Source organism: Miscanthus floridulus, chromosome 4, assembly GCF_019320115.1.
Source record: "Miscanthus floridulus cultivar M001 chromosome 4, ASM1932011v1, whole genome shotgun sequence".
Taxonomy (NCBI): Eukaryota; Viridiplantae; Streptophyta; class Magnoliopsida; order Poales; family Poaceae; genus Miscanthus; species Miscanthus floridulus.
The window spans coordinates 44287742-44315138 of record NC_089583.1 but is presented as its reverse complement, the minus strand read 5'-3'; the positions used below and the strand labels follow the sequence as shown (position 1 = coordinate 44315138).

Genomic DNA, 27397 nt, shown 5'->3' with positions numbered 1-27397 from the left:
ACCAAAGCTTGCCGGCTCGGTCTTCAGGAGTAGGGACCAACCTTCCCCCGTGCGCGAGGAGGCGGCGGCGGCCGCCGTCAAGCTCAGCGGAGCGCCGGTCACCGGCCGCCGGCCGTCCTTCTGCTGCTGACCTCGCGGGTTCGTTTCTAGTCCCTGTCTGCTTCTCCATCCACCAAGCAATGAGACAATCAATTGCTTGCCATGTAGATTGCTCGCTGGATTTGCGCGTGGTTGCAGTAGAATATCGATTTGTCCCCAACTCCCTATCCCGAGCTAAATGACTATCCAGTGCTTTGCTTGTGCGCTCCGACTTAGGCTTTCTTATATAACGCAGAGATCGGTAACTAACTGCAGCTGTGATTTCCAGTTCCAGTTTCAGCAGTCCACAACAGCGCCGGCAATATTCCTCTCCTGCAACCATGGATGCCAGGTCGCAGCATCTGCTTGGTGCTGCAGGCCCATGGATTCGTGGGTCTCGAGAAACGGGGGGTAAGAATCACTCGCCGCCTGCCGCCTGCTGCTTCTCTCCTAACATCCTGATTCTTTATATTTTCCCTTTTTCTTTCATTTAACAGACTGGGAGGCGGCGCGGGACTTCACTGTCGAGGACGCCAACACAGTCTGCGAGCTTGTGCATCGAAATGAATCCTTGGTCGTTGAGAAACGGAGGTTTGTTTTTTATAGCCCGTGATGCCGACTCTTAGAATTGTACTGGCATATTCTCTTTGCAGTCCTGATTTACAGCTGGTCATTGAATTGGGCGTTGCAGATATCTGCTGTCAGTGCTTCAAGGACAAGATGGACGCGTCAAGCGTGTGAAGAGACCTGAGTTCATGGAAGAATTGTGAGTCTACTCTCGTGCGTGCGTGATAAACACTGATAAGGAGCTAGCAACTATACACGGGGCTGGTCCTGACTCCTGAGACTTATGGGGCCTGGAGCAAAACTTAAACCGAGGCCCTTAAAATAAACATAATTATATGTATATATAATGCTATCAACAAACACTTAAAATGCATCAAAAAGCAATACTTATATGAAATAATTTAATGATATTTTCTTGCTGCTTTCTGTCATTCCTATATGCAAAATCACTGATATCATTACCAATCTCATCGATTAATTTATTCTCAATGAATAAGGTTACCCAAACCATTATAGATGGATTTTCCATGTGATTCAATAAACTCATTTGCTCCCATTTTTTGCCCATTGTCACTGTTGGATGCATAATTTTTAGATGATGTGACAATGTTGAAATTTAAAGAAACAATGAGTAATTCAAGTTTTCTCAGATATACAAAAGTTCTATATTAACTCATTAAAATCTTACCTGTTACCACCTAGAGTCACAAATCCAATAATATATAGGGTTTTTGGTGTTCTTGCCCCTTATTTTGAAGTGCAATTGTGATTTTACCATCGTTTTTCTAACTTTGTGATTTTGTCCTTCACTATTAACAAGTCAATGCGATTTTACCCCTGGTCTTTGTGAATTTGCCCCTGTTTTGACCGTTGACTAGGGGCAAAATCGCATTGACTTGCTCTTAGTGAAGGGCAAAATCACAAAGTTAGAAAAACGAGGGCAAAATCACAATTGCACTTCAAAGTAGGGGCAAGAGCACAAGAGCTCCATATATATATTCCTATAAACAATATTCAGTCAGCCTAACAGTGAACTGCAATAACAAAAATATAGTATGGGTCATCATTTATAGCTAATCGTTATGCCGTAAAGTTATTATAGAACCAGCCAAATGGCATGACCTATCTGTAGTCTATACACACGTACCTTCTAATTATACATAGTCCTTGGCCAAATATCAATCATTCAATCGATATTCTGCTGCATGTTCATCAATCACCAAATTCTGAAATTCATGGTGTCGGGTATCGATATTAGGGATACTCAAAGTAAGGAAGTTAGCGCCCATGCTGACTTACCCGGATGGCTCGAGACGTATTAAAAGGTCTCGCCCGACCCCAAGGCCATGGGCTCTGTCTTGCTCAACCCCAAGGCCGCGGGCTCCGTCTCGCCTGACCTCGAGGCCGCGGGCCCCGTCTCACCCGACCCAAAGGATGCGGGTTCCGTCTCGCCCAAGGCCACGGGCTCCGTCTCGCCCGACCTCGAGGCCGCGGGCTCCGTCTCGCCCGACCCCTTGGGTGCGGGCTCCGTCTCGCCCGACCTCGAGGACGCGGGTTCCGCCTCATCCGACGGGGACCCATACTGCCTCCAACCACTCCAGGTCCAAGCGTACGGGCCTGGGTCAAAACTCTGACGTCAGGGAAGAGGCCGACATGCCTCGATATAACCCGTGGCCATGACGGGCCATATCTGGCGATTTACATCAAGAACAGCGTCGGGCGTGCCGGTGCTGTTCTGCCTAATCCTCGTACGGACGCTGACAGGCGCGTCAGTTCACCACGACTTCACCATGACGTCCGCCGGGACAGAGTGGAATGCCATGACCGGCAGATGACGCCTGCGCATGGCGCCAGTGACGAATAGGGCCGCGACATGGAGCCGTCCCTGTTGACATCTACAGGATCGGCGGGACCCGCATGAAGGAGAAGAAAGACCCCACAACCCTGGAAGTCTTATTCTCTCTGTCGTTCTCTTTTTCCTCCTCTATAACCCGCGCTTTCCCTTCGTCTATAAAAGGGGAAGCAGGACGCCCCATGAAAGGGGGAGATCTGGACACAAGAGAACGACACGAGCACACGTCTGAGCGGCAAGCAAGCTCTTAGCACCCGTTCACTTCTTTCATTAGAGACTTGGGATCCTCTCCCTCTCTCGCCTGTTTGTAACCCCTATTGCAAATCAAGTGCCGGTAACACGAGCAGCAGCGAACTAGACGTAGAGACGTTCTGCCCGAACCCGTATAAACCCTTGTGTCCTCCAAACACACCATCCGTGCCAGATGCGCAAATACAAATTTACTCGCCGGTGGTCCGAAAACACCGACAGTTGGCGCACCAGGTAGGGGCTTTTTGCGCGTCTCGACATCCACATCAGGCCTCGAATGGCTAGTCACGGCGTCAGCTAGGTCCCGGGCGTGCACGTGTGCTTCGGGAACCTGGACTTCATCGTTACGACGGAGGGAGAGTTGGCGCAGGTTCCCGTCGCCGTCCAGCCTCTCCACTCCGCCGGCCTCGACGCGATCACCGAGGCGCTTGAGGAGCTACAGCTGCACGCAACGGAGGCCCGCGCCCCCAGGAGCGACCAGCTCCTCGGCTTTGATTACGAAAGGCTAGAGCGCCAGCTCGACGCCTTCCTGGGACCCCGACCGTCTCGGGAGGACCTGCGCCGCCTCACCTTCTCGTTCGCCAACGTCATGACGCAGCTTGCCGGAGGAGAGCCGCTCTCCCTGGAATACCTCATCCGGAGTGCCCCAACAACGCTTCTGTTCGGTCTACGCAACGCCGAAGAGACCATTGGTCACCTTGTGGCGCAGCGCACGCCCCCATCCCCTACGAACGACGAGTTCGTAGGGATGACCGAATACGTCGTGGAATCTTTCCACGACCTTCTTGCGGGAGAATCGGAGTCGCCCTCCGACTCTAACTCCAGCAGGGCGAGCCATCACCCCTCGCGAGAATGTTTCATGTCAGGTACCCCCGAGGGATACATCGAAAGCATCCACGAGGAAGGGCTACCCCAATAGACGACCTCGACGACGAGGTCGAAGGGGATACAAGGGCCCACCTCGCCTGCGGGTAGAGCAGCTGAGGACGCAGCATCAAGAGCTCGAAGAAGCACGACTCCAGCTCGAGCAGGAACGCGCGGAGCTCGAGCGCCACGGAGACAGTGGGCGTGCGCGCGTCGTGGCCCGCGACGTGAACCGGAGGATCATTGAGGATGACGAAGCCCTCCCACACTTTACCCGGGCAAGCCAGAACATTGCTGCCACGGTGGCCTTGCTTCGAGGGCTTCCGGGGCCCGCAACACCCGAGGATCGTCGGGACCATCGCGAGATTCGCACGCTACTCGAGCGTGCGGCGGCGCAGCAGGCCGAGAGCCCGCTGTCCCGACGATGCGAGCTCGACGCCAGCCAGCGCGTGCCCTTAGAGCGACCCGACATGAACGTCTCAGTCCTCCAGGCGCAATGAGGCGGTAGGCCGCACGCCGCAGCTCCAGTGCATGAGCGTCTCGGCCTCCACCGTGACGCGCGCAACACCATGGATGCTCATAGACGTGCCCGCGGCGATGAGAGGGAGGAGGCTAGCCGCGGCTACCACCCTCGTCGTGGCGGACCCTACGATAGCGGCGAGGATCGAAACCCGAGCCCCGACTTGCCAGGACCTCAGGCCTTTGGCTGACACATCCTCAACGCCGTCTTCCCACCGTGGTACCAACCGCTGACCAACATCCCGAAATACTTCGGGGAAACAAATCTCGGACTGTGGCTCGAGGATTATCGGCTTGCTTGCCAAGCCGGTGGAGCGGATAGTGACAATTTTGTTATCCGTAACCATCCATTGTTCCTAGCCGATTCGGCGCGAACGTGGTTGGAACACCTTCCGCCCAACCGAATTCAAAGTTGGGCGGACTAAAAGAGATCTTCATGGGAAACTTCCAGGGCACATACGCGCGTCCTGGGAACCCATGGGATCTCAAAAACTGCCGACAGAAGTCCGGGGAAACTCTTCGTGTGTGCATCCGGTGCTTCTCAGCTGCCCGACGTCGCCGACGCCGACGTCATAGGAGCTTTCCTGTCTGGGACCACCTGTGAGTCCCTGGTTCACAAGCTGGGACGTAAGGGCCCGAGAACCACCAAGGAGCTCCTCGATATCGCCACCAGCCACGCCTCGGACGAGGAGGCTGCCGGAGCGATTTTCGACCGCCCCAAGGGCAAGGCAAAGCGGGACGAGGACGCCGGCGAAGGCGCCTCCAACCGTCCCAACAAGAAGAACAAGCAGCGGCGCGAGGGCTCGCTCGTGACCACTACCGACTGCAAGGGGGTCAGAAGCCCGCCGAGGGTACCCCAGACCACTTCGAGAAGCTGTTCGAAGGGCCATGCCCGAACCATGCTATCCCCCGTGAAGCACCTATATAAGGACTGCGTCCTCATTAAGCGGTTCTTGTCCAGAGGCTCTAAGAAGGGGGAGCATAGGAAGGAGCGCAAGACGGCCGCAGACGACGCAGAAGGGAAGGACGGCGGATTTCTGACGCTGGATGACTGCCTCATGATCTTCGGAGGGTCGGCGGCCTACGACTCCAAGCGCCGTCAGAAGCTTGCACGCCGCGAGGTCTATACGGCCGAGCCGGTCGCGCCTTCCTTCCTCTGATGGTCAAAGTCCGCCATAACCTTTGATCGGATCGACCACTTGGAAAGCGTCCCGCAGCCTAGAAGATACCCGCTCGTGGTCGACCCGATCATCGGCACGAAGCGGCTCACCAAGGTGCTGATGGATGGAGACAGCAGCCTCAACATTATGTTCGCTGAAACGCTCGACGCCAAGAGCATCGACCGATCGCGCATCCGGCCGACTAGGGCGCCTTTCCACGGCATCGTGCCTGGAAAGCAGGCCGTGCCACTTGGGCAGATTGATCTGCACGTCACCTTCGGGAATCCGACCAATTATAGGACGGAGATCCTTATCTTCGAGGTGGTCGGGTTCCACGGGACCTAACACGCCATCCTGGGATGTCCATGCTACGCGAAGTTCATGGCCGTCCCCAACTACACCTATCTGAAGTTGAAGATGCCAGGTCCATGCGGGATCATTACCATCAGCACCTCCTTCTAGCGCGCCTACGAGTGCGAGGTTGAGTGCTGTGAACACGCCGCGGCAATTATCGCCTCCAAAGAGCTTGCGGCCATAAGGGATGAGGTCGTCGAAGAAGCGCCCGACTCCAAGCGGTCGGCCGGGTCTTTCGAGCCTGTAGATGGCGCCAAGGAGGTCCTCAGACCCTAGCGGCTCCAAGGGCAAATTGGTGCGCATCGGCACCACGCTTTCCTCCAAATAGGAAAGCGGGCTTGCCGACTTTCTTCGCGCCAATAGAGAAATCTTTGCGTGGAGACCCTCGGACATGCCAGGCATTTCGAGAGAAGTCGCCGAGCACGCCTTGAAGATCAGGCCAGGCTCCAAGCCGATGAAGCAGCGCCTGCGTCGCTTCGATGAGGAGAAACGCAGGGTATCGGTGAGGAGATTGCGAAGCTTTTGGCGACCGAGTTCATCAAGGAAGTATACCACCCCGAGTGATTAGCCAATCCCGTTCTTGTAGAAAAAAAGAGTGGAGAATGGAGAATGTATGTTGACTACACGGGTCTTAACAAAGCGTGTCCAAAGGATCTGTTTCCTTTGTCACGTATAGACCAAGTAGTCGACTCGACCTCAGGGTGCGAAACCCTTTGCTTCCTTGATGCGTACTCCGGGTACCATCAAATCACGATGAAAGAGTTCGACCAGCTCGCGACATCTTTCATCACCAAGTTCGGATTGTTCTGCTACGTCACAATGCCGTTCGGCCTGAAGAACGCGGGGCCTACGTACCAACGCTGCATGCTCAAGTGTTTCGGGGATCTCATCGGGCAGACTGTCGAGGCCTACGTCGACGACATCGTGGTCAAATCCAAACTGACTGACCAGGTCGTAGACGACCTAGAGCAGACCTTCGTGAAACTCCGAGCAAATGGTATCATACTCAACCCCGAGAAGTGCGTTTTCGGGGTCTCAAGGGGTATGCTGCTGGGTTTTATCGTCTCCAAGCGCGGCATCGAAACCAACCCGGAGAAGATCTCGGATATCACGAGGATGAGCCCGATCCAGAACATAAAGGGGGTACAACGAGTTACAGGGTGCCTCGCCACGCTCAGTCGCTTTATCTCACGCCTCGACGAATGAGGTCTCCTCTATTGGCTTCTGAAGAAGGCCGACCGCTTTGAATGAACGCCCGAGGCCTAGGAGGCACTTGACAAGTTAAGCAGCTCCTGACGAAGGCCCCGATCCTGGTCCTCCTAACCGACGGGGAACCGTTTATGCTCTACATTGCGGCCACCACGCAAGTGGTCAGCGCCGCCCTGGTGGTAGAGCGAGAAGAAGAGGGACACGCCCTCAAAGTGCAGTGTCCCGTGTACTTCATTAGCGAGGTCTTGTCCGATTTCAAGACTCGCTACCCTCAAATCCAGAAACTCCTATACGCCGTCTTTATCGCCAAGAGGAAGTTGCTTTACTACTTCGAGTCGCATCCGGTGACGGTCGTGACGTCTTTGCCTCTCGGCGAGGTCGTCCAAAACCGGGATGCCACAAGAAGAATCGCGAAGTGGGCACTCGAGCTGATGGGTCAAGGCATTTCATATGCCCCTCGGACGGCCATCAAGTTCAAGTGCTGGCTGATTTCGTTGCAGAGTGGACCGAGATCCAAATGCCGCCAACATTCGTCGACCAGGAGTACTAGACGATTTACTTCGATGGGTCGCTGATGAAGAAAGGCGTCGGCGCAGGGCTGGTCTTTGTTTCGCCCCTCGGGGTACGCTTGAGGTACATGGTTCGCATCCATTTCCTCTTCTCCAACAATGTGGCCGAGTATGAGGCACTCATCAACGGCCTGCGCATCACCATCGAGTTGGGTATCCGACGGCTTGACGTCCGGGGCGACTCCCAGCTGGTCATCGACCAAGTCATGAAGAAATCAAGCTGCCACAACGTAGCTGGAGGACAAGTTTGACGGTCTCAAGCTCAAATCACATCCCGAGGCGTCTCAACGAGGCGGCCGACACGCTGGCGAGAACGGCGTCCGGCCGTGAGCCGGTGCCGACGGGCGTCTTCGCCAACGATCAGTATAAGCCCTCGGTCCGCTACGAGGAGCCGGAATAGACTGGTGACGGGACACCTGCCCTGGGCTCGGGGGCTAACCAGCCGGAGGCTACATACGACCTTGAAGTCATGGAGCTTGACGAGGATTCAGCGACAGAGTCCTACTCTCTGGCCGACTGGAGGACGCCTTACCTCGACTACCTCCCCCGTGAGGAGCTGCCGACGGACAAAACGGAGGCTCGACGGCTCGCGCGTTGCGCCTAGTCCTTTGTCGTTATTGAGGGCGACCTCTACACGCAAAGCCACATCGGGATCCTACAGCGCTGCATCCCCATCGAATAAGGAAAGCAGTTGCTGAGTGATGTTCACGGTGGGGTCTGCGGGCACCATGCCACACCTAGGACCCTGGTCGGAAACGCGTTACGACAAGGCTTCTACTGGCCGACCACAGTAGCCGACGCTGAACAGATTGTGCGCACCTATGAAGGGTGTCAATACTACGCTCGGCAGACTCACCTGTCGGCCCAAGCACTCCAAACTGTCCCCATCACGTGGCCGTTCGCGGTCTGGGGGCTCGATCTGGTCGGACCTCTCAAGAGGGCGTCCGGGGGCTATACGCACTTGCTTGTTGCCGTAGACAAGTTTACAAAGTGGATAGAGGCTCGACCGATCTCCGCGATCAAGTCTGAGCAGGCCATGCCGTTCTTCTTTGACATCGTCCATCGCTTTAAAGTCCCGAACTCCATTATCACGGACAACGGCACGCAGTTCACTGAAAAAAGTTCCTCCGATTCTGCGATGAATACCACATCCGCGTCGATTGGGCCGCCGTGGCGCACCCCCGCACGAACGGGCAGATCGAGCGCGCGAACGGCATGGTCCTACAAGACCTCAAGCCTAGGATCTTCAACTGGTTGAACAAGTTTGACAAACGATGTGTCGCAGAGCTTCCTGCGGTGTTCTGGAGCCTGAGGACGACCCCTGGCCGGGCCACCTGCTACACGCCATTCTTCATGGTATACGGTTCCGAGGCTATCCTTCCGACCGACCTCGATTATGGAGCGCCGAGGGTCAGGGTGTATGACGAACAGGGAGCCGAGGCATCCCTTAAGGATGCCATGGACCAGCTAGATGAAGCGCGCGACGTTACCCTCCTCCGCTCGGCCAAGTACCAGCAAGCGCTGCGACGGTACCACAGCCGTCGAGTACGGGGTCGGGCCTTCAACGTCGGGGACCTGGTGCTCCGCCTCGTCCAGAGCAACAAGAACCGCCACAAACTCTCTCCGCCGTGGGAGGAATCGTATGTCATCGCGGAGGTGCTCCGACCAGGCACCTATAAGCTCAAGACCATCGACGGCGTTGTCTTCGTCAACGCCTGGAACATCGAACATCTACGTCGCTTTTATCCTTAATCTACGCACGCTTTCTCTTATCTGTTTCACTATTGACTCCTCGATCTTTAGTGACATCCGACCCCAGCAACGGCAAGGGGTCGGGCCTCACTCGGGGGCTGATAAGAGCATATCTATCCAGTGGACATTCTCTATGCCCGACCCTTTCTCACATTAAGATCTAGAAGCAAGGGTTGCGGAAACAAACGCTGAGTAAAACTGGTCGGACCGTAAGAAACCTACGCCCCAGCGGTTACGCCGTTTTTGCTCACCTGCGTGATCAGAGTTTGTTGCCCGCACCCCGAGCTTTTTAGTCTTAACTACGGAAAGAGTCAGAACGCATTAAAGAGTATATCTATCCGGTAGATATTTTCTATGCCCGATCCTTTTTCATGTTAAGATCTAGAAGCAAGGGTTGCGGAAATAAACGCTGAGTAAAACTGGTGGGACTGCAAGAAACTTACGCCCTAGCGGCTATGGCGTTTTTGCTCACCAACATAATAAGAGTTTTTTCACCCGCACCCCGAGCTTTACAGCCTTAACGACGGAAAGGACCGGAACGCATTCACCTTTTTATACAAAAGGAGAGGTGCTAAAAATTTGTTTGGTCATAACGAAATTTAAGAGCTTGTCCACTTATTACAAGTTCGCCGCTTGGTTTATCTACCTAATTTTTTGGGGATGACCTCATCCTCTATCTCGGCAGGTAAGTCCTGTGCTAGAGGGGCCACCTCCTTCTCGATGTCGTCCAGCTCGGCGTCGGTGTAGATGGGCACGAGAACCGTCACAGGTAAAAAGGAATACGGAGCTGAAAACGCTCCTACGGCCCATTCAGGCCCAGGAGTTCGAAGGCTGGCCCTTTGACGGGTTCACAGCCACTCCGGGGCGCCCTTAGAGTGAGGGGTGGAAAGGGATGGGCCCACTAGCGGCCATTACCCGGGCGCACGAGCGCTACGGGCATCCCAGCCCACGTTCGAGTCTTGGTCGGTTCCTAGTTCATGGTTTTTCCTCGAAGAAAGGCAACGATCCCTTGGGACCGGTCGAACGGATCCGAGAACTGTATGGATTGGCCACTAAGAATCTGGAGTCGGTTACCAGCTGACCTATGCCGGACCCACGTGAACGGGAAGCCGGGGCCCACTCGGACTAGCCCGTTAACAGCTCACCCAGCACCATGTTTCGTCCATCGAGGAAAAACGTGACACGGCTCAGTCCCTTCGTTTTATCGAAAAAAAACGCTTGAGGGATGACGATCACAAAGACGAGCTGACCCTTTGACCGGACCCCTACAACGCGCAGGGGCTCGAGGGAAGTTGGACTCGCAAGGAGACCGAATGCGCGGTCGTAGGACGATGGCTCGGATCCTAGGGAGGGGTACGTACAAAATCGAAGAATAACGTTTCTGAAACAAAAAAACGTTTTCTCTTACCAGTTTCGCTATCGTCTCCTCGATCTTTAGAGAAACCTGACCCCGACAACGGCAAGGGGCCGGGCCTCACTCGGGGGTTGATAGCGGTATATATATATATCTTTTCTGAAACAGTCGCTGTGCTCGACCCTTTCTCACGTTAAAAACCTAGAGGCAAGGTTTGCGAAAATGAACACTAAGTAAAACTGGCCGGATTGCAAGAAACCTACGCCCCAGCGGCTACAACACTCTTGATTACCATCGTGATAAGAGTTTTTCGCCCACACCTCGAGCTCTACAGTCTTAGCAACTTGAAGGATCGGAATGAATTAACCCTTTTTATACATAAAAAGGGAGAAATAACAAATTTGTTCAACCGAAACAAAAGAACAAGCTTGTTTAAACGAAACAAAAGGGTTAGAACTTGTCCGCTTATTACAAATGTGCCGCCTGACCTATCTGACTAAACTAACACCTCGGGGGGATGATTTCATCTTCTATCGTGGCAGAAAGGTCATGCGCCAGGGGGGCCGCCTCCTTCTCGACGTCGTTCAGCTCGGCGTCGGTATAGACGGGCGCGAAGCCTTGGTTCATTGTCGCCAGATCGATGTTCTCGTAATGAGAACGGGCGATCGCGAACTATCGGTGAACGCCAAAGCGAAGCGCACCCCTTGCCATATCACGTGCCCGGTCCGTGATCCGGGTGACGCGAACCGCGAGCGAGCTTGTCTCCTGCTCCGGGGCTAGCTCGAGCTCATCGCAGACTAGCTGGACAGTGACGCGCAGGATGTTGTGTTCATCGCTCTCCTTCTGAAGGGTTTCCTTCACCTCCCTGAGCTCCTTCTCCAGGCCGTGGCTCTTCACCACCTCTGCCCCGAGCTTGTCGTCGAGACCTGCCCAAGTCACGTACCGACCGTGTCAAAAGGCTTACCATGGATTCCAGGGAGAAAGACAACAAGGGAAACCGGAGACTTACCGTTCATGTCCGCCCGAAGCCTGCGCACCTCATTGCACTGCCGGGTCACCGTGGCCTCCAGGCGTCGGACCTCCTCTTGGCGCTGACCGACCTCCGCGGCGAGCCCGCGGACAAGCCCTCGGCTGCAACCTTCAGGTCCCTCTCCCCCTGAAGCTCATCATTGAGGTGGTCGATCGGCTGCTGAGTGTCGGTGCGCTCCTGGCGAGCCAGGTCAATCCCCGTGTGGAGCTCCTCTACGGCTCGGAGCAAATCGTTCCGCTCCTTCCGAAGCCGCTCGGCCTCCACGGTGTCCGTGCGCACCCTCTTGATCAGGGCAACGAGCTTCTCCTCGGTCTCACGGGCATCATCGCGAGCATCCTTCTCCCTGACTCGGAGGTCGGCCATTTCTCGAGCGACAGGGGCAAGCTCAGCCACTTCCTGACGGGCGGCAGCGAGCTGTGCGGCTAGGCCCTCACTCTGCCGCGTCTCCTCAGCAAGGAACTGGGACTTCTCCCGGCTCCGGGCCATAAGGATCTGCAAAGAAGACAAGACTTAGAGGCGTGGAAAGAGAACATGAGGGTCGGAAGCACGGTCATATCATACTTGACCAACTGGGGCGACAATGTCGCGCATCGAGCTCAGCATGGTGGTCAGGGCTCGAACCGCGTCCCCAACTTCCGTGTGGACGCTGCCCCATTCTTTCTCCTCTGCTGGTTCATCGAGGGCAGCCACCCGGACCAGAGACCGGGACGTCCCTGTGCCGACCTCTCTTGCGGCGACAGCTCCTCCAGAGCGGCTCCTCTAGCGATAGAAGGTGCGGGTGACGTAGACACGGAGGCCTGCCCTGTCGCCACATCCGCGAAGGATGCCTCGGGTGCGCCCTCTTCCGTCCGCCCCGCCACGAACACGGCCACCTGCATGAACGACGGCTTCGGCCGTGCCACCTACGCCTGTGACGTCGAGGACATGACCGGCCGCGCCGCGCCCGCCACGGGCGCCCCAGACGCGCCCTCCTCCGCCTGCTCTCCCATGGACGCAGCCATCGGCTGCGCCTCTCCGGTCGACGTCGTGACCGCCCCAACGCCACTCACGCTCACCACCGGCGCGGCACCAGCCGACTCGTGGCGCGTTTGCCGAAGGAGGATCTTTTTCGGAGTGAGCCGTAGGAGAGTCCCATGTCCTCCGACGCTGTAAGGGACATGGCGGTCAGTTCGTGGCAAAAATTCGTTAAGACAAAAGGACGAAAAAACTCTTTGACTCACCCTGACGCCATCATGCGAGGACGTTTTGGGGCTGGCTTGCTCGACCCCGGCTGCTCCTCGTCGGCACGTTGCCGCTTCGAGCCCTCCCTTGGCTCGAAGGGCTCGGACGAATCAGAACGGCCGCCTCCCGCCGACTTCAGAGGCGCCGTCGAGGGCTCGGACGGAGTGGGGCGACCTGTTTCCGCCGGCTTCGGGGCCATCATAGATGGCCCGGACGGAGCAGGATGGTCTGATTCCGCAGGCTCCGGGGCTGCCGTCGAAGGCCCAGACAAGGCGAGGCAGCCTGATTCTGCCGGTTCCGAGGCCGCCGTCGAAGGTCCGGACGGTGCGGGGCAGTTTGATTCTGCCGGCTCCGAGGGCGCGTCCTCCCCCTTCTGCCCTGTGGCATGCCGCAGGAAGGGCCCCGCCTGCGCCGAAGGCAGATCCTCGTCCCCGACGGCCAGATCATCCCACGGGATGGGCGACCCGGAGTCGTCATCCTCTTCCTCTTCTTCTTCCTCCTCTTCCCGACGAACCTTGACGCCGCTTCCCTCGCTGCAGCCTCGCTCGCTGCTTCGACCGCCGTTTCTTCTACTCGTCGTCCTTCTTCTTCTTCCTTTGTTCATCCGCGGCCGCGTGCTCTGGCAGCGGCGCGACAGAGTCCTGGAAGACTAACCCCGCCGGCAGCTCGATGAAGCCCGCGTCCAGCCGCATCACGGGATGCCTCGGGATCGGGAACATGGCGTTGGCCTCCCCCATGGCCTCCTTGATGCGCTGCGCGACCTCGTTGTCGCGGAGCAGCCCCTGGGCGAGCGTCGTCCCGACGAGCTGCGCGTCGGGCATCATCCCATACAGCGGGAAGACGCGCGCCATCAGCGGCGCCACCCTCCTCGCGTGATACCCCCCGATGACGCCGGCACCGCGGAGGCCGTGGGTCTTCAGGAACGTGATGGCCTCGAGGAGATCGCGCATCCTCTTTTTCTCCTTGACGGGTGGCCCCCACGGCCATGACGGCGGTACCTCTTCGACCAGGCGCCCGGAGAAGACTGGTAAGGGAGCGACAGGGTCGTCCTTTAGGTAGAACCAATGCGAGTGCCACCCCTTGTTGGATCTGGAGAGCTGGCAGGGCATGTACTCGGCCGCCCGCTGCCCCCGGAGGTGGATGCCCGCGCATCCCATCGGCACCGGGGTTTCCCAGCCTCTCTCCTTCTTGATCAAGGAGATGGAGAAGAAATATCTCCACAGCTCGAAGTGGGGCTCGATCCCTAGGTACCCCTCGTACATCGCGATGAAGGCCACGATGTGCTGGATCCCGTTGGGGTTCAAGTGCTGCAGCTCGATCTGATAGTGGTGCAGCAGACCCCGGAAGAACGGGTGGGGAGGAACCGAGAGTCCGCGCTTGTGGAAGGGCGCGAAGGAGACAACGTAGTCGTCGGGCGACGCCGGCGCATCCTCACGGCCGGGCACAAGCCACTCCGCCGCATCGGTCCTCCCGCGGAGAAGACCACACTTGACGAGGCCCTCCATGCGCGCATGGGTAACATCGGAGCGGTACCACAAATCCATGGAGGATGGAGGCGGCCGCGGAGAAGCAAAGGCGGCGGCGGAGAAGCGGAAGCTACAGATCTAGGGCTCCGGCGGCGGATTAGCAAGCACGGAAGATCCGAACGGCGGCGGTGGAGAAACAGAGAATGTAAGACTATGGTTTTGGTGTGTAGAAAAGTGAAGGGGGAGGCCGCTATTTATAGGACGGAGCGGGGCGAGAAGGCGAGCTGTTCGCCTAGGTTCACTCCACCTCCCTCCGAAGATCGTGCGCACGCTATCTCTGGCCGCGCCCTCGAAGGACACGCCGGATGACGGTTCGCCCGGTCGATGGGCCAAGAATCGTCACAGGTAAGGAGGGATACAGAGCTGAAAACGTTCCTACGGCTCATTCAGGACCAGGAGTTCGAAGGCTGGCCCGCCGACGGGTTCATAGCCGCTCCGGGGCACCCTTAGAGCGAGGGGTGGAAAGAGATGGGCCCACTAGCGGCCAGTACCCGGGCGCACGACCGCCGTAGGCATCCCGACTCACGTTCGAGTCTTGGTCGATTCCCAGTCCATGGTTTTTCCTCGAAGAAAGGCAACGAGCTCTTGAGACCGGCAGAACAGACCCAAGAACTATATGGATTGGCCGCCAAGTGTCTGGAGTCGGTCACCAGCTGACCCCGGACGCCCGCGAACGGGAAGCCGGGGCCCCACTCGGACTAGCCCGTTAACAGCTCACCGAGCACAATGTTTCGTCCATCGAGGAAAAACGTGGCACGGTTCAACCCCTCCGTTTTATCGAAAAAACGCTTGAGGGATGACGATCACAAAGACGAGCCGACCCTCGACCGGATCCCTGCTACGCGTGGGGGCTCGAGGGAAGTTGGACTCGCAATGAGACCTAACGCGCGGACGCAGTACGACGGCAGACCGATCGGATCCTAGGGGACCGGAATCAAGAAAAATCTTTTCGACCTCCCGAATCCTACGGTTATATACCCCCAAGAAGACCGATCACGACAAAAGGGAATCGCCGTCCTAACAGGACACGCCGTGGGCTACAAAAAGAAGGCGAAGGCCCTCAAAGTCCTCCCGCCCGGAAAAGCCTCCAAAGGAGTATTCTACTCCTCCGCAGACTCGGGAGCTACTGTCGCGTATCGATATTAGGGATACCTAAAGCAAGGAAGTTAGCACCCACGCTGACTTCCCCGGATGGCTCGAGACGTATTAAAAGGTTTCGCCCGATCCCAAGGCCACCGGCTCCGTCTCGCCCGACCCCAAGGACGCGGGTTCCGTCTCGCCCAAGGCCGTGGGCTCCGTCTCGCCCGACGGGGACCCATACCGCCGCCAACCACTCCAGGTCCTAGCGTATGGGCCTGGGTCAAAACTCTGACGCCAGGGAAGAGGCTGGCACGCCTCGATGTAACCCGTGGCCATGACGGGCCATACCTCGGGATTTATATCAAGAACAGTGTCGAGCGTGCCGGTGCTGTTCTGCCTAATCCTCGTACGGACGCTGACAGGCGTGTCAGTTCACCACGACGTCCGCCGGGACAGAGTGGAACGCCATGACCGGCAGATGACGCCTGTGCATGGCGCCAGTGACGAACAGGGCCGCGACATGGAGCCGTCCCTGTTGACATCTACAGGATCGGCGGGACCCGCATGAAGGAGAAGAAGGACCCGACAACCCTGGTAGCCTTCTTCTCTCTCGTTCTTCTCCTTTTCCTCCTCTGTAACCCGCGCTTTCCCTGCGCCTATAAAAGGGGAAGCAGGACGCCTCATGAAAGGGGGGGGGGGTGAGATCTGGACACAAGAGCACGACACGAGCACACGGCTGAGCGGCAAGCGAGCTCTCAGCATCCGTTCACTCCTTCCACTAGAGACTTGTGATCCTCTCCCTCTCTCGCCTGTTTGTAACCCCTACTGCAAACCAAGTGTCGGTAACACGAGCAGTAGCGAACTGGACGTAGGGACGTTCCGCCCGAACCAGTATAAACCTTTGTGTCCTCCGAGCACACCATCCGAGCCAGACGCACAAATATAAATTTACTCGCCGGTGGTCCGAAAACACCGACACATGGATTCACGAGTAATGAGCATGCAACTTCACGGACCTACAGCTTCACCTGAATACCTGATTGCTGGATTTCATTATCTTCTGGTCTATCACTTCGGTAATATGAATTAGCTAGGGGTAGACCGCCAGACCGGCAAGCGTCCGATGCAGCAGCGCAGTGTCGCTGACTTAGACGTCTGAACCATAGGTGTTGCCATGTGGTGGCGTGGGTGGCTGGGTGCGATGGGGATTGGATTTTGGGGCGTTGCCGTGTGTTGCCACATCTGCTCTCGTGACGTGTGGGGCCAAGTAAGATGAGATGATGGAAGCATCGAAGAATGATATCCCAGATTTGTGACGTCCGTCTGAAAACTCCGTGACTAGCCAATCTGCTATTGGACCAGGCCCTGATACTAGAATGTGCATACCTGGGGAGCGCCCCTTGGTTTTGGGGGCCCAGAGCAACTGCACCGCTCTACCCCCATTGGAGCTGGGCCTGACTATACATATATATAGTGTGAAATTTTTTTGTGCTCTAGTACTGATTAGCTTCTTCACAAGGTGAAAAAAGGGACGATTGGGGGTGTTTTCTCAATTCGTTTGGGTGCTATATTTTGCGAGAAAAATTATCCCTTCCATATTGGGGCTAGTGTCCCTCTCCATGTCAAACAGGGGCCTAACCTGCCTTTCTTTTGCTAAAGAAAAATCTCCATGCCATAATCTATGTGCTCTCAAATTTCTCACTTCAACTTTCTCTCTAGTCATCAGTATTTTGGTAACAAAAAAAAGACTACATTTGTCTGCTTTACAGATTCATGGCTGAATCAGATGTCAGGGGGGATGAGGTAAGTCTGCAATTGCCAAATAACATAGGGCTGTAATGCGTGTAAGGTATATATTTGCATTTGCCTATCCTGTTACTTGCTGTAGCAAATAGAAACTGGTATGAGCTTTTGTATCCATTTAAGTGTCTGCTGGGGATCTATTTCGCGTGCTTTGTGAAGTGCATCATGCCACCCTTTGCCTGACATTTTGAAATACCTGGCATTGCTACTATTCCTTTCTGTTTTATTCTCTCTCTCTCTCTCTTATTATCCACACAGCATCATAGGGCAGTCTGATGCGAACTATTTCTGTTTGGGACACAACATATTTGTTATGATGAAATCTCTTACTTTCATTTGTGGTTTACTTGAGTTGTGTTGTTTTGTGTACAATCCATGTATGTAAAATGAGCTTAGCTATGCATCTTATTTAAGAAATATCTTTTTTCAGCTGTCATGTGAGAGAGTTAGATTCCATGTCGAGAGATGTTTTGCTTTGGAACAAAATGGCTGGAATCACCATGTAGTTCAGGATGGTGTGCAACTTTTTAAATTGCAAAAGGAGAAGGATGGCTCTCTGAGTCCGGAGAGTTTGAAGTTTGTGCACAATACAATCAACAAGCCTTGAAGCTCTTCATTCAGTGGCTTGTATTGTTAACCAGAATAGGAATAGTTTTGAGAAGACTAGGCCAAGAATGAAAAAACTTGTAAAGAATAACCTCCCACCTTACTTAGCTGATACGGATAATGAAAATAACAGCTATCATCAGCTGTCCCAGATCTTAATATTCCGTCAAGTTATCTATCTGACTGCATGAGCCTTGCAACACCAGTTAAGCCAAGACTGCTTTCATCATTGGTCCAAGCTTTAGATGAACTGGATTGTTAGAATATAATTGTAACACATACAGCCCATATTGGGTGTAATGGCCCATTGGCCTTGTATACATTGTAACCCTAGCCTATTAGGCTATATAATGAAGGTCACCCCCCCTGATTAGGGTGTGAGGTGTTTCTCTACATGGTATCACGAGTCTCAGGGCCCTAATTTTGGGTTTCCTTTCCTGTCTTCCGCTTCTTCCTCTGCCCGTGCGCCCTGCTCTAGGGCGTGCGCCACCGCACCACCGGGCCGCGCTCGCCTCCAACCGCGCCGCCGCCCGCGCCCCTGCTCCGATCGCGCCGCCCCTGCCGCGCATCCGATCAGGCTGCGCCCCGCCGCCGCTGCCGCCATGACGTCCTCGTCAGGTGCCTCCGCCACCTCCGGCGTCCTTGGCTCCCACTCCTCCGGCGCTATGGGGGGGATGCTCTTGCTCCTCCCTTCTATGCCGCCTATGCCTCCGTCAACGTGAAGCAGCACGTCCCGATCTCCCTCAGCCTCGAGCGTCCCAACTACTCCAAGTGGAAGGCGTTCTTCACCGCCCTCTGCGCCAAGTACGGGCTGCTCGGCCACATTGATGGCACGGAGGCCGCGCGCCCGGCTGACCCCACGTGGTCTCAGCCCGACGCCTGCATCCGTGGTTGGATGTACGGCTCCGTCGACGACGCCGTCCTCGATCTCACCATGGAGGAGCCCGATCAAGACGCGCGCGCCCTGTACGTCTCCATCGAGGCCCTGTTTCAGGCAAACAAGGAGTCTCGTGCTGTTGTCCTCGGACAGGAGTTCCACACCATGTCCCAGGGCGACCTCTCCGTCGACGCCTTCGCCCAGCAGATGAAGCACACCGCCGATGCCCTCCGGGAGGTTGGTCACGCCATCTCCCCCGCCCAGCTCGTGCTCAATCTCCTGCGCGGCATCCACCCCCGCTTCGCCACCACCGCCGACATCATCACCAACACGTCGCCGCTCCTCGACTTCAAGACTGCCACGAACATGCTCCGCGTCAAGGAACTTCGTCTTCGCACCGAAGGCGCGGAGGCTTCGGCCTCCGCCCTTGTCGCCTCCACCACCTCCTCCTGCACGTCGCCATCCTGCCGGTCCACCCCTTCTGCGACCTCCAACCGTGGGGGCGGTGGCAAAGGCAAGGGGGGCAAGGGCAAAGGTGGGCGCGGCGGCAATGGCAGCGGTGGCAGCAGCAGCGGTGGTGGGCGCAACCAGCAGCATGGCGCGCCACAAGGCGTTTTCAGCGGCCGTCAGGCTCCTCAGCCGGCCGGTCCTTGGGTTTGCTACAACCCTTGGGTCGCCCAGTGGGGTCCTCAGCAGCAGCAGTGGGGTGCACCGCCCGCGCCTCCTCCACAGGCGCACACTGCCTTCGCGCCCCCCCAGTTCTCCACCACGGCCGGTTCCCCGGCGTACGGGCCTCCAGGCGTCTGGGATCAGACCGGCCTGATTACCGCCCTCAATCAGATGGCGGTTCAGGGGTCTGCCCCTTGGGTCATGGACAGCGGAGCGACATCCCACATGTCCTCCAACGACGGTATTCTTCTCTCCCGTCTCCCATCACCACCGTCTTCCATTACGGTCGGCAACGGGCAATCTATTCCTGTCCTTAGTCGTGGCACATCTTTTATACAAATAGCTGATCGTTCTTTTCATCTTGATAATGTTCTTGTCGCTCCACAACTCACTCGTAACCTGTTATCTGTTCGACAGCTTACTCGCGACAATAACTGTTCAGTTGAGTTTGACGCCTCTGGTTTTTCTGTTAAGGATCTCCAGACCAAGACTGTCCTTCTTCGGTGCAATAGCAACGGGGATCTCTACACCATTCCACATCACATGCCCATGCCTTCTCGCTGTCACGTCGCCGTCGTCTCCCCGGAGTTGTGGCACTCCCGCCTTGGTCATCCAGCACCCGCCGTCGTCAACACTCTACATAAGCTATCAGCTATCCAGTGTAATAAAGCAGCTCGCCGCATCTGTCATGCCTGCCAGCTCGGCAAACATGCTAGGCTGCCTTTTGCTAGTTCGGTTTCTAGTACATCAGCACCTTTCGAACTTGTTCATTGTGATGTCTGGACCTCTCCAGTTTCGAGTATTTCTAGCTATAAATTTTATCTTGTGATAGTTGATGATTATACACATTATTGTTGGACATTTCCTCTTCGCCATAAATCCGAAGTTCATGAACACATTGTTCAGTTTATTGCTTACGCTCACACACAGTTCAGTTTTCCTGTGCGCTGTTTTCAGGCAGATAATGGCACCGAGTTCCTCAACACTGCCACCGCCACCTTCCTGGCTAGCCGCGGCATCCTCCTCCGCACCTCGTGCCCCTACACATCCGCTCAGAATGGCAAAGCTGAGCTAATGCTTCACACTTTGAACAATGTTGTTCGAACGCTTCTGATTCATGCCGCCATGCCTACCTCCTATTGGGTCGAAGCTCTCTCCACCGCCGTATTCCTGCTCAACCGGCGGCCATCCTCGTCCATAAATAACGGTATCCCATATCATCTCCTCCATCACAAGATGCCCGACTACTCCATCCTTCGGGTTTTTGGCTGCCTGTGCTACCCAAACCTTAGTGCCACGACTCGCCATAAATTATCTCCTCGTTCCGCGGCGTGTGTCTTCCTCGGTTACCCTCCTTCTCAGAAGGGCTACCGGTGTCTTGATCTCTCCAATCACAAGATCATCATCTCACGCCACGTCGTTTTCGATGAGACTCACTTTCCGTTTGCGGCCTCCAAGCCCCACCCGGATTCTTTTGATTTTCTGTTACAGGACTTACTCCCCGCGCCTGCTCCGTCCACCTCGGACGTTGGGCACACGCCGCCCTTGGAAGATGCCGGTGACCCCGTCGGGCTGGACCCCGCCATCCTTTGGCATGGCGCTGCCTACCGGCTGTCCCAGGGCCAGCGCCCGGCTCCTTCAGCCGGCCCTCAGGCGCCCTTGCAGGCCGCCCCTGCACCCGCGGCCCCGGCACCAGGTGCCGGCGCTGCTGCACCAGCTACCGCCGCCGTGCCGCCACAGCCTGGAGGCGGCCAGCGGCCTCTTCGCGTCTACACTCGTCGTCCGGCACCGATCCCGCCAGCCGCGCCTCCTCCAGAGACGACGCAGGCAGAGGTGCCGCGGGCACCAGATCCTCCACCACGGGAGACTCGATCCCGGACGGGCTCCTTGCCGCCGCCCATCAGGCGCTACGGCTACTCTGCGGCGTCGTCACCCCTGGCTTCTCCGCTGCCCGCCAACTCTCATGCCGCCCTGGCCGACCCAAATTGGCGGGCGGCGATGACCGAAGAATACAAGGCGCTCATGGCCAATGGCACCTGGCGCCTCGTACCTCGACCGCCGCGTGCCAATGTCATCACAGGCAAGTGGGTCTTTAAGCACAAGTATCGTGCTGATGGCTCTCTTGCTCGTCATAAAGCCAGGTGGGTAGTCCGTGGTTTTTCGCAGCAATACGGCATCGACTACGACGAGACATTCAGCCCGGTTGTCAAACCGGCCACCATCCGCGTCGTCTCATCAGTTCGCGGACATTATGACCAAAGGGTTACCTGTACAGTTGTTTACTGATTTTAGGTCCAGTCTTTGTGTTCGTGACACTCCCGCTTAGACTGAGGGAGGGTGTTAGAATATAATTGTAACACATACAACCCATATTGGGTGTAATGGCCCATTGGCCTTGTATACATTGTAACCCTAGCCTATTAGGCTATATAATGAAGGCCACCCCCCCTGATTAGGGTGTGCGGTGTTTCTCTACATGGATGCATTGCCATTGCAAGCTCTTGTTGCAATGAAGAGGAAGCTCAAAGGAAAATCACGTTCCCCAAGGTTTGAGCTAGAATGTCAAGCTTCTACAAGGCAAGAAATTTTTGAAAAGGTACATAGAAGGTGCAATAAGATCATATCAAACCTTGAGGAAGGCTGTGACCTGCCAACGAATTTAGCCAAAGCCATGTCCGTTGTGAACCTATGCCGGAAGAAAGAATTGAGATGCATGGATATTTCACTGTCGGAGTTCTTTCCATTTTCCAGGCATGTTATCTCCTTGCAGAATGATGTAATGAATGCTCTATGGTCGCTAGAAAAGATGAGACATGATACACTGAAACTGCTGCGTCCCATGTTATGTTATGGCTCTAAGGAAAAGAGAGAGCACACGAAGTTTAGGATAACTGTGAGAAAGTATCTGTTAGAATGTTTGTTTGAGTGTGATGAAGGTAATTTACCAGAAAAAGCACTGCAAGTCATTGCTTTTTTTGATTGGATGTCTCGACATCAACATATGCTCACAGAAGAGATAAAGGAAGTAGAGGTAGAGTCCGTCTTGAATTTGAGGAGCAATCTCAGAGCTATAGGATGTTATGATGTAGCTGGAGACCCAATCAATGATCAGTTAATGAACTCAGGGAGTGCATGCATAAGTGATGATCAACTTATAAACTTAGACCACCATGACCTCAGCGAGGACAATGACTTTGTACTCACAGAGACAAATTACTTCGATTTTTGTCCTCAGCAAAATATTGATGAACCATGCAGTTCCAATAGCTTGCACAACACTGCTGTTGTGAGTTCTAGGCATTCTAGAGACACAGAAGCGGCTGTTAGCATGATGGATTCTCATTTGAATAATTCTGTTGCTAGTGTGGAAACAGCAAGTTGTTGTAAAGATCTCCATGAGCTTTGTGATGGGACTGCAGTGATGGCCCACAAGCTTATTGGACAGATTATAGAAAGTTCGTTGCGTGCAGATACCAAGGAGGTTGATGAATGCACCAGAGGTTATCTTCGAGGGGGTTCTGTTTCTCAAGGTCCTCAAGGTACATCGTGAAGACATGAACCATTGTTAACATTTTTTTTTTGTATAGCCTTTGTTCATTCATCACAGTTCATCACACTTGTATGTTGATGTATTCTTTGTTACCATAGCTCCTGCAGTGGAGGATACGCATAGTGCTGACATTATGATTAATGCTGTCAAGACTTTGTTTCCTAATTTATCAGAAAGGTCTTTCTTGTTCCTCCCTTCTTGTCCTCCCTTGTGTTCTGCACATGAATGCTCTAATACTTTGCATTTCAACAGCTGCTTTGAAAAGGTCCGGAGGATCCTCAATGGCGGTGAGCAATGAGGAGTCTTAGAGTACATTGTGCTGGCTTTGCAACTTTTTTTTATTTGTACTCTAGACTGTGACAGTGTGACTTGATATTTACCTTGTGGTACGTACAGCTAATCTCTTTGGAGTGAGCATAACATTAAAGTAAAAATAATAATTAAAAAGGGATTGAATTCATTCTTTTAACTGACAAAAAGCTAATCATGTGATGCCCATCGAGCTGTTTTGAACCATATAAAGCCAAGCAGAAATATCATGAAAGCAGGGACAATGGCATCTAATGAAAAATATTGTTTAGGTGTTCAATGCAGGATTTTGGTCAAATTTCTCTTATTCTTGTCCATTTCATGGAGGGAGCCAAATATCTTTGTTTCAGGAAAAAGAGCAAAAGGCTTACATGCTTCTATGTCACTTTCAATTTCCTATTCTTCCTTATTAGAATAAACGAAATTTCGTAGTGCTGTTCTCATCTTGCAGAATTCTGAGACATTTAAAATGATTTGTCTTTCGTGATATGGCAATTAGAATATCGGCAGACACTGTATAGGTGAAAGCCTAATGATTGGACTTCACAATTAGCACTTGTTTAACTTCTTTTCTCTGTGAGTGTAAAGCCTAGGAATGACATTTTACTGCCAGACATTTTCTCTTTCTGGACCCAAGTTTTCATCCAAGTTGATTTAATTATAGTAGCAGATGGCTCAGTTTAAGTAGTACCTATAACTCCAATTTAGTATAGTAATGCATTTTTATCCTGAATTGTTCACTACATTAGTCTATCTTTTGCGAACAGGTATGATACTTTCATCCGAATATAGTTTGTGGAATGACCGGTGAGCAGTTATTGATTCAATCTGTGAATGATACCTCAGTGAATGCATTTTGTGGGTGAGAGTGGAATGTGTTTGCCACTATTGTGAAGATTCACTAACATCATCTGCCGCTGGCTTGTGAATGTGTGGTTCAATATGTACAACATTACAAGTGTTGCATGCAATGGCATATGAGCACCAGTATGATACTACTCTTGAAATTATGTAATAACTGTTACAATTTCATGCATGATATGATACTAAGAGGTTTGGGATGTAACAGTTTGATGGCAGTCAGACCACCTACATTAAGAATCTTCTGGTGTAAATTAGCACTTTGTAAATGGGAGTTAGGCAAATATTGAAGATTTGGCCAGTGTAAATACAAAAAGGATTAATATGAAAACATTATCGTTTCACATACCAAAACCAGATGTAACCATCACAATGCGTGACTATTTATTTTGCAGTTTACATACATTAGACTTCTAAAGAGAATACAACAGGTAAACAGCTATATTCCTGTAATTCAGTAGCTCATTGCTAGGCTTGGTATAAGTTGGGACCCAGGACAATCCGTTGTTTGGTTAGACCCCCTCCCGGAGTTTGTAAATATTCTTGTTGCTCGCGATTTGGCTGAGCAATCGTCTTTAAATATAAGGACGTGAGATCCTGTTTAAGTTAAAAAAAAAACATGCATGGTCCTGGGATCAGAAATAAGTTGGCCATTCTGATCGACCATGAGCAAAATGTTAATTTTGTCACCATATTTCCCATCATTACTGAAAGAGTTTTTTTTTACCTGTGAGCCATTATAAAAAATCATAATTTCTTCTGTGCAACTAAAAAAGTTTGGGAGACTTTTGTGGCACTGTACCAAACATTCTTTCCTTCCATGCCACTACCTGTGTTTGGGCTCAAACGGCGTTAAACAACTGGCTAAAATGACCAATTTTCCCTCAACTCAGCTGGCCTTCAATTTTCTTACGTTTACTCCCATGCTACTCAAATCAGTTGTAGTTTGATTTTTTTTTTTCTGTTTCCTCTGTTGTCACTCTGTTTGAACTGCTATTGATACCAAAATTTTTATTAACACTCTGAATGGTTGAGGGGTTCTATAATTGTAACAAAATATTCTAGTTTTTTTTTAATCCAAAACGAATATGTAGTCCTTTTCTCTCTAATACTAGTGAATGTCCTCTGAGTAGATATAGGACAAGTTGCTGCTCACTAGGTGTCCAGATCAGAACAAAACCAACCCAAATGGCAGTGCCAAACTAATTCTGTAATGCAAATGACTAAGGGTCCGTTCGGTTAGCCTGGAACAGAGCCAGGAACTATTCCGTCTTATTAACATTATACAAATTAGTGAACCATTTCAACTGGAAATTGTTCTAGGACTCGTTCCTAAGCTACCGAACGAGCCCTAATAGTATCAAATGCTGCTACCAAAAGAAATAAAAAAAATCTAGGGAAGACATAAAAAAATCTAGGAAAGACGTATAAATGATCAAATATACAATACATCATCTGAGGTCAACAAGAACAATTAGCTTCTTTCAGCTGAGTAACACCTCACAGGGCTTTTGAATATTGATAGAATCGTCAACAACAATACAATGAAGTACATAAAAAAAGCGAAGCCTCTTATTTCTTCAAATCTGCAAAGTTCAAACACAAGCTTTGATCATCAGAATTGCAGGCCTATAATATGAAGCCCCAGCCCAGCTTGGTTGCCCTCTCCTGGAAGGCTCCCTGCAATTTCAAAATTGAGATGCGACCATTCGACTACTGATCTTTTTCACTGAACCTAGACTACATGCTACTGATCATTTTCTGCTGATGCTCTGACTGACAGGATTTTTGACAGTTCTAAACCCACTCGACTCTTTTAACCTAACTAGAAAAGAAAGCGCACTTCGCGGCGCCCTACCAGCGCACAGTGCCCAACAGTCCAAATTGTGAAGCAATACATACGGTCATATATAGATAGAGTCTAAAAAGCCCAGATTATAGGAAAAGAATTCGTTACTACAAACCGTTTTTGCCAGCAGTTTAGACTAAATTTTTTCATCCAATGCACTAAAACGGTTCAAATGCTCATATGAAAAAGGCAATGCACGTTTTGTAGCCATGCTCATGTTCGCCCTCCTTCATGGTTTGTAGCCACCACAGAAGGCTCCCTTTAGGAAGTTCAGGAAGTTCATTGGATGAATCTTGAATTCATCATCCTTCTGTGGCACACCCTCCAGCATAGCACCCCAAATGCTTGGATCATAGCGCGTTAAAATTAAGTCCCCAACTTTACATTTGGAGCAGAGCTGTTAAAATTAAGTCTAAATAGAACAGCCTGATGAAAGAAAGAAAGCACGTGTTTATTCAGGTCTTACATCAGGAACGCACTTACACACTCAAATGCTTGGATCATAGCCTGTTAATGTTACCAGTGCCCCACAATGTTGTCAACCCCACCACCATCATCTCAGCAAGTACCTAATACATCAGCAAAATGGATGCTATGGTTAAGAACACAATGCACATATGACTCCCAGGAATAGCATCGCACTGATCCTACATCACTTGATGGATCTATACAGATTTCTTGTTGCTGGCAAGCCAAATTGAGAGAAAATGAACATAAAAAAGAAAATCACTTTGACTGTAAATTGACTACATATCTGAATGTACCATCGCATGTATCTGAATTCTGAAATACAGAAAAGAATAATGTCACTGTATTGAAGGCTCCAACGCAACAAATGGTTTACTCGTGTGTTGGAGCAAGACAAATCGGTTTCTCATGTGAGAAAGGGTTTCCATCTATATTTACCTCTCTCTTCCTTAACTCTCTTCACATCAGCAAAAGTATATATTTGCAATGGTAGGATATTTAATGCTATAAAAACTGTATACTACTCCGTCCGTCTCCAAAATAAATTAATTTCTAGAATCCGTGCCAGTCAAACCTTTATAAATTTAACTAACTTTATAGAAAAGAGTAACAACATATATGATATAAAATGAACACTTTATAAAAATATATCTATGGTAAATCTAATTATACTAATTTGATATCATAAATCTTAACGTTTTTTTTTCTAAAAGTTCGGTCAAAGTTTAAAAAGTTTGACTTGGGATAACTCTAGGAATCTATTTATTCAGAGACAGAGGGAGTAGCTCGGGAGTTGGGTTGTCCTAATAAGTAACTAACAATAGTATGGAGAGTTGGGCTGTCCTAACTAACTAATGGTCCATCCTAAATAACCATTGTTGAAATGTAGATGACACTGACGTACGTACTATACGCATGGTGATAGCCCTCCTCACTGGGGTCTATTTGCCCGTAGAAAAGTGGTTATATGGGGTCATGGGAACGAAAGATCCGAGGCAACCTCCATCTACGAGATGAGGTT

General features: G+C 52.6%; 1 pseudogene; it reads left to right on the top strand.

Moving 5' to 3' along the window:
* Positions 1–23959, top strand: LOC136549653 (uncharacterized; annotated as a pseudogene).
* The last annotated feature ends 3438 nt before the right edge of the window (positions 23960–27397 follow it).